This window comes from Schistocerca gregaria, chromosome 1, assembly GCF_023897955.1.
Source record: "Schistocerca gregaria isolate iqSchGreg1 chromosome 1, iqSchGreg1.2, whole genome shotgun sequence".
NCBI lineage: Eukaryota > Metazoa > Arthropoda > Insecta > Orthoptera > Acrididae > Schistocerca > Schistocerca gregaria.
Genome location: NC_064920.1, coordinates 390,018,267 through 390,026,366, shown reverse-complemented (window position 1 = coordinate 390,026,366; position 8,100 = coordinate 390,018,267).

The window sequence follows — 8,100 nt, the reverse complement described above, 5'->3', positions numbered from 1 at the left end:
GGTCTTACTGCACTGGCTTCCTCGCACTGCATGATTACAGAGAGAGAGACACACCACAAATGAGAAGCCCGTACTAGCTGCAGTCTCACAAGGATAATGGCACGTGTAAGGTGTTTGAAGTTACGTATTCGGTCACGTATTCTATCACGGCTTCTATGCTCGGTCACTAGAACTAGTGCGGGCAGCCTATCCAGGTAGGGTGTGCTCGCCCCATCCCGTATTTTGTGCTCGCTTACTCGGTCATGCAAGATTCTAGTGTGGAGAAGCTCACGGAACATGAGGATATTATGCAAATGAGTTAGCCTTCCCATCTGCCGGCTGAAATCCCGTAGAACACAAGTGGGATGCGTTCAAAAATGGCTCTGAGCACTATGGGAATAACATCTGAAGTCATCAGGCCCCTAGAACTTAGAACTACTTAAACCTAACGAACTTAAGGACATCACAAACATCCGTGCCCGAGGCAGGATTCGAACCTGCGACCGTAGCGGTCGCGCGGTTCCAGACTGAAGCGCTTAGAACCGCTCGGCCACACTGGCCGGCTGGGATGCGTTAGGGAGATGTATTGCAACATGTCTACTTGCACTACGGGCCATCCAACAGTTATCAACCGCGCTGGTGAAGGAACGGATGGCCCTACAACAACAACTCCTTACAGCCTTGTGGCCAGCTTGTGACCAACTTGAGGACCATGCATTGCCATTCGTTGTGATGATACATCCTATTAAGAATCGTGTCCTGCCTTATGTAATGTGCAGTCGACCATCACAAACCGCGATCATTTCAGTGTAGTTATTCTCTTTGAATAAAAGTATCATTTCTGTTCATCTCACTGCGTATTTCTTATTTCTTTCAGTTGCCTACTGTATTATACTGTAGCAGTTTTTTCCACGTATGCTCCGAGTTTCATCGAGCTGTGTTATTAGACAGTGACACATTCTGCGAAAGATGCTTTCATCCTTAGTTCTGCACTCCAACATGCAGGATCGGCCAAAATATTATGCTAAAGCTGCTTTAAACCCGATTTTTAATTGAAAATTAAGACAAATGCATGACAGTGAAAATTTTTCGTTGTTTGAATATTTTGTTGGCATTCCTTCAACTTTCATTAACATTTTTACTCTTTTAGGCATAATTTCTACAAGTTTATTTTGCAACTGTTTCGAATATCTATATTATGTAAGCATGTTCGTGTCAGCTATTCACTCAAGCCATTCCTTGTTGTGACCTTCTGTATTCTTATTTTATTCTTGACTGCTGCCCACAGATATTTCAGTATGTTGATGAGGATGATTATGTTTGGTTTATGGGGCGCTCAACTGCGCGATTATCAGATCCCCGCACAAATTCCCAACCTTTGCTCAGTCCAGTCTCGCCACTTTCACGAATGATGATTAAATGATGAGGACAACAAAAACACCCAGTCATCCCGAGGCAGGTAAAAATGCCTGACCCCACCAGGAATCGAAGCCCGGGACCCCTTTTCCGGGAAGCGAGAACGCGGCCTCGAGACCACTAGCTGCGGACGATACTTTAGTGGGGTTCATTGATGTGCTATTTCCGGGCCGCTGGAGCACAATAACATCATTTTCGTGCAAAAACTTTCCACACTCTTTGCCTTAAGGGATAGTGCTCCATCACGCATAAAAACATGATCTTCACCTTTACACCATTCTCCAGTCTGAGGCAAACGTCTTTCTTTTAACACAGAGATGCTGTCCTTGATTCACTGAGACGTCAGTAATGTACAGGTCTCCTGTACTCTTTCATGAAAAAGCTCACCAGACCATAAATGAAGTTGGGTGCCTCACAGTTTTGCATACACAGCCTTGATAAAACTGCTCCGATTCCCTCCTCCTCACACACTGGCTGCTTTCCTCGGTAATGCAGAACATTGATTTATCGCTGAAACACACCAGAAGAAAATATCATCGTTTTATTATCAACACACTTAGCATTATAAAATTTTTTAAAGTATGTTCATAGGCAAGTTTTGCTAATTATGTAGACGATATCCACAATTGTTCAAGATTAGGAACTGAAAATGAGTTTACGTAATGAAATTTTCACTTACGTATAAATTTTTAACATTTACTCTTCTCCTGTTGCCGCAGTCCGGTTCTGTATGGATTTCCCCAAGATTAACCGCTTTAAGACTTTCCTGTGGTGATAATGTACCTAGGCCGGAGTCAACAGGCTCGAAAGCCTGCATTGGACAACACTCTGCTTACAGTTTCAGCTGAGACAGTCACTCGATAATCCTCCACTTGCATATACAGAGTTGCGTACTTGTAACATTTTTTAATATTACTCACTGTCTGTTGTGAGATGCGGAGTCTGGAAGCAATTTGATGGTGTGTGTAGCGCCCTGAAATTCACCCTTCACAGTTGCTATTGTTAGGACTCTTTTTGGCAATTAACGTACGATTAACAAAGATTTTAATTCGATACTGAGATACGATTTAAACTAACGTCTGCTCTGATTTGTCACAAGAAACTGTAAAATACCACGTCGATTGTTGAGATGGCTGTATGGTCACGTTCCTGAAGCCAGTATATTGGAAAAAAACTGTGTACGCTGCCCAACACCTACACTGACTTACCTACCACAGCGACTTTACGCTAACTTGCCAAGGTCACACTGCTATTTTTAATGTTTGGCGGACTCGTGGTTCGTAAGGCACACAGTCTGACTTTGTTGTCCGTGTGAGGCTGTGGTGGATATTAACATCCGTGAGCACCTCTACGGCAAAGATAAACATCGTTGAGTTGAAAGAGATCTATTTCCCATAGTCAGCGCGATCACTGGATCCCGCTATATTTTATCTACGGATGTACGTGGAGTACACAGGTGGTCCAATTATTACGGTAAAGCTGTAGGGTAAAGACATGATTTGAAATTCTGTGCTTAATGTCCATTTCAGACAATCGGATGAAACTGTCCTGAGGCGGATGTGGAGCCTCTGCTGCGTTCGAGTATTTTCAGAGAATGGAGGGTTGCATAGGTTCGCTACAATGACGGGAAGATGCTGACAGATGAAAATCGGGTATATTTTTCTAGTGCTACATACATTATCTAAGGAGAAATTTTAGTATGAGTGTAGTGTTGATTACTGGAAGTATTAGCGATCCTAAGCAATTTAATCAGTGATCGACAAGTAATCTGAAATGGATTTGGCAGAAGGGCGCTACACACACCATCAAATTGCTTCCAGACTCCGCATCTCACAACAGACAGTGAGTAATATTTTTTTCCAATATACTGGCTTCAGGAACGTGACCATACAGCCATCTCAACAATCGACGTGGTATTTTACAGTTTCTTGTGACAATTCAGAGCAGACGTTAGTTTAAATCGTATCTCAGTATCGAATTAACGTACGATTAACAAAGATTTGGCCCCGATATAAAACAAGTCTTACAACTACAGCACACTGAAAAGAGTAAAGAAGTTGAAAATGGAACACAGGATCCACAGAGGACAGTACGCTACAAAATCCTGCTAGTACTCCCCCAGTTACAGGGGCCTGGAAATCCCGAAGTGTCGACGAATCATGAAGGAAATATTGCAAGGTGGTTCAGAGACTGATTGTGTTAAAATTTAGAATATTCTCTGAAAACACTAACACTACTTCTATGTATGCTACGAAAACTCTAAATACAGCGTCAAACTGGCGATAGGGTATAAGATTATTTATCACGAATTTATTAACGTTGTAAAATGTCATCTTTCACGACTGGAAATGTGATAATTAATAAAATATTCCTGACTAATATACCGCCGTCGAAGGCATTCTACATTAAGAAACACCAACATTTAATCCTCACCTGGGAAGTACATTTCAAGGGGACCGTAGCTTCTTTGAGTGTCTTGTTCCAACCTGGCTCGCTACTGACTGCAGCTAAATTCCATTTACGCTTGCTCCCACGCTGTGGTGCGACGTTACATCCTGTGAAGGCCCGAACGCGATTGGCCTATGTCGGTTGTCGCCGCCCACTGTTTCTGTCACCCCATAGTGAAATACTAGTACACATATCTTTCGGCACCGGGATCCAGAAGTAAATCACTTTCATTCCTACTAAAATTGTTGGAGTCTTTAAAAATCTCCATGGCCTGTCATGGTATCCGCTTGTAGCTGACAGTACATGAGCCCCATCAAAATTAGTGTGGTGTTCTTGTGACTGTACAGCATTTTCCACATCGGCTGGTCTGTCAGTCTGTCCCATTCTACAGTTGCCCTTGTGCTCTTCTCGTTGTTTTTCGATGTTCTTTTCGTAGACCCATATACACCTCCCAATAGCTGCAACTAATCTATGGTTCCGCTCAGTGAGGTGTTGCGAACTACTGAATCGGATTTTTCCTCGCTACACTGCAGAACTGCTTCAATAATTCCTCAGGGGAGGCACTGGGAAACACCAGCAAAAAGCTGAATATTTGATTCCGCTCCGTAGCTAATACGTTTGTTTTGTGGAGGCATGACAGAGAGGAAGAGGCATGACAGAGAGGAAGATGGTCGTTTTCACAAGCATACCAACATATTATCCCGAAGATTCAGCTTACCATGGAGGAGGAGGCAGTCGGAAGATAAAATGTTCTTGATGTGCTAGCTGTCAAGAAAGAGAGTAGTAGCTCAGGCCATACAGTTTACATGCAGACCGTTACGTACACCGGGATTTGAACCACCGTCGACAACAAAAGTAAGGAATCATAAAAACATTGGCGTATAGAGCGAGGAACATCTGCGAAACAGAGATGCTTGATGTGGAATTAAAACACCTCATCAATGCATTGCAGAGGAATGGTCACTCGTCCGTTGATGTAGACAGAGCCCTAAGGACCGCCGCGCAAAAATCAAAGCGATGCACAAGTGCCTGTGAAGTGAAAAATTCCCTTGCCTTTCATTAACGACGGTACTGACCGTGTAGAGAAAGCGCCTGTGAAGTGACCGTGTAGAGAAATGTTGTTGTTATTGTTGTGGTCTTCAGTCCTGAGACTGGTTTGATGCAGCTCTCCATGCTACTCTATCCTGTGCAGGCTTCTTCGTCTCCCAGTACCTACTGCAGCTTACATCCTTTTGAATCTGCTGAGTGTATTCATCTCTTGCTCTTCCTCTACGATTTTTACCCTCCACGCTGCCCTCCAATACTAAATTAGTGATCCCTCGATGTCTCAGAACATGTCCTACCAAATGATCCCTTCTTCTAGTCAAATTGTGCCACAAACTCCTCTTCTCCCCAATTCTATTCAGTACCTCCTCATTAGTTATGTGATCTACCCATCTAATCTTCAGCATTCTTCTGTAGCACCACATTTCGAATGCTTCTATTCTTTTCTTGTCTAAACTATTTATCGTCCACATTTCACTTCCATACATGGCTACACTCCATACAAATACTTTCAGAAATGACTTCCTGACACTTAAGTCTATACTCGATATTAACAAATTTTTCTTCTTCAGAAACGTAGAGAAATATCTGAAAAAAATGGTATATCGCGGAATCTGCATACTGACCCGGAAGAGACAGTATCGCCTCAAATTGCCCAAAGATTCTCGTATGCCTCTGAAGAACGCAGAAATTTATAGCATTCCGCCTAGTTGTTGGGAGGTGTACGTGGGTATTACAAAATACAGTCGTAGAAAAAACGACTAATAGAGTATGAGGGCAACTGAAAAAGGGGACAAATTTACAGATCAGCTGTTGCAGCCAGGAGACCACCATATTCATTTTGATGGGACTCAAGCACTGGCACCTACAAGTGGATACCATGAAAGGCTATACAGAGAGACCGTAGAAATTGTTAAACACCTCGGGAATTACCGTAGGATAGAGGAAGGCGAGAAACTGAGTGATATCCGGTTCCCAGTGCTGAAGAAGATGTGTACCACCGTGGGGTGATAGCAACAGTGGGCGGCGGCAACTATGAACAGCCAATGCCGCTCCGGTATTCCACCCATGTGACGTCACACCACTGCGCACAAGTACGGGCAAAAGAAATTCAGCTGCAGTCAGTAGTGAGTCATGGTATTAAAATCACATTAAGATCGATTTGGAAAATACTCCCGCAGACGGGAATAAAACGTTGGTTTTTAATGTGAAATCTATTCGATCACAGAATAACAGCCCGAAATATATTATTAATTGTGACATTGAAAAACAGGCAGTTATTTTACTGTCTTTCAAATTGAATAACGTGGTAGGAGTTTGCTAATCAATAAAGAGTATTGCATATACTAAAAATATGTAAATGTTAAAATATGTGTAATCTCTATAATGATGCTGAAACTGTAAGTTACTCTATTGGGCAAGGCAGTGGGTCAGAAGGCAAGTTTCTAAACAGGACGACAGAAGTACGACAATCTGAAAATCTGGCACCATACAATAATTACGTAAACAGCGGGGTCTTTTGGTCTTCGGGTCTTGGTGGGCGAAGTCGATTACATTAAGATTTTGTGTGGCCAGAGAGCTGCTTCGGCTTAAGTGTTATTTAGTGGCCGGTGTAAACACAGATGCTCAGAGGATATAACAGAAAATTTAAAAAAAAAATGGCTGTGAGTACATTGACACTCTGACCCCTATTTCGCGATAATAAATGGCTCTGAGCACTATGGGACTTAACATCTGTGGTCATCACAGACGCCATTAGTGTGAAGAAAGCGCGATAAGATTCTATCAGCAATCCGTTGACATCAGGTGACTTATTCAGAGCACCTTTTTTGATTGCATCGTGGATTTCGTCACACGTAATGGGCTCCATCAGCTCGTCCGCTTCGCCGCTGCTGAGGGTGCGAGTTACGTGTGGTAACACAGACTCCTCAGCGTGGTTGTTGGTAGTCCCCTCCTGGTACATTGTGCGGTAGTGGTCGACAAAGGCACTGACGATTTCGGCCTGGAAAGTGACGTGCTGGCCGCGACAGGTGGTGACCTCGGTTATGAGTTGTCGCCGATGTTTCCTATCGGAGGCGATACGATGCATGGTCGGATGTTCTTGTTCCGCCGAATCTTGACATCGGGTTCGCAACATAGCCCCCTGCAGTCTATGGCGTGTCAACGTTACAATTTGCGCCTTAATCCTGCTGCGTTCCCTCTGGGTGTCGCGGGTGGGCGGTTGGGCGTCCAGGTCGCGGAGAACGGCGTAGAAATAGTCGGTAGTGTGCCGGCGCCACGTAGCAACTTCCTTTCCATATTGAATCAAAGTACGTCGAATGGCAGGTTTGGCACATTCCAGCCACCAGGTCAGTGTCGTGCAGTATTTCGGTAAGCGACGTTCACAGATGGCCCATGTCTCGGTAGCACGTTGAAGACATTGGGATCATGAAGATGGGAGGTGTTTAGCTTCCACGGTGCACGACTACGCCAGACCACTTGCTTGGGGAAGAGAATGTTGCAGATGTAGGCACAGTGGTCCGAAAAGGCCAGGGGCCAAAGTTCTGCACCTTGGACTGATGGCATGAGTTCCCGAGAGACGTAAATTCTATCAAGGCGGCTCGCCGAGTGATTCGTCTGGTAAGTATGTCCAAGTGCGTCGCCGTGCTGAACTTCCCAAGTGTCGCGGAGCAACAGATCTCGGACGACAAAACGCAGTTCTTGGCAGGTGTTGTAGTGGGGCACTTGATCTTTAGGGTGCAATACACAATTAAAATCACCCCCAAGCAAGTAATGGTCGCAGCGTCCAAGAAGCAAAGGAGTGATTTCTTCTTAGTAGAAGAGTGCCCTGTCGCGTCTGCGGGTGGAGCCTGATGGAGCGTAAATGTTGATGATATGCGTCCCCATGACGGTGACGGCCATGCCTCTGGCAGACGGAAGGTATGTGATATCGACCACTGGAATGCCTTCTCTGGCGTAGATGGCTACGCTGCGTCACAGGTGGTCACCAGTAGGATAAATGTTATATCCCGCGACGTCTGGAAGTGTGGCCAAGTGTACTTCCTGTAGTAGTACGATGTCGAAGTCCGATGTCCATATCATCTCTCGCAGCAGTTGAAGTTTCGCTGGTGAGCTAATGCTGTTAATGTTGATCGTCGCTATTCGGTAGGTTTGGAGCCGTACCCTGCCGTGGAGGGGAACTCCACCGGCGGAGGATGAAGAGGGACGAGGCAA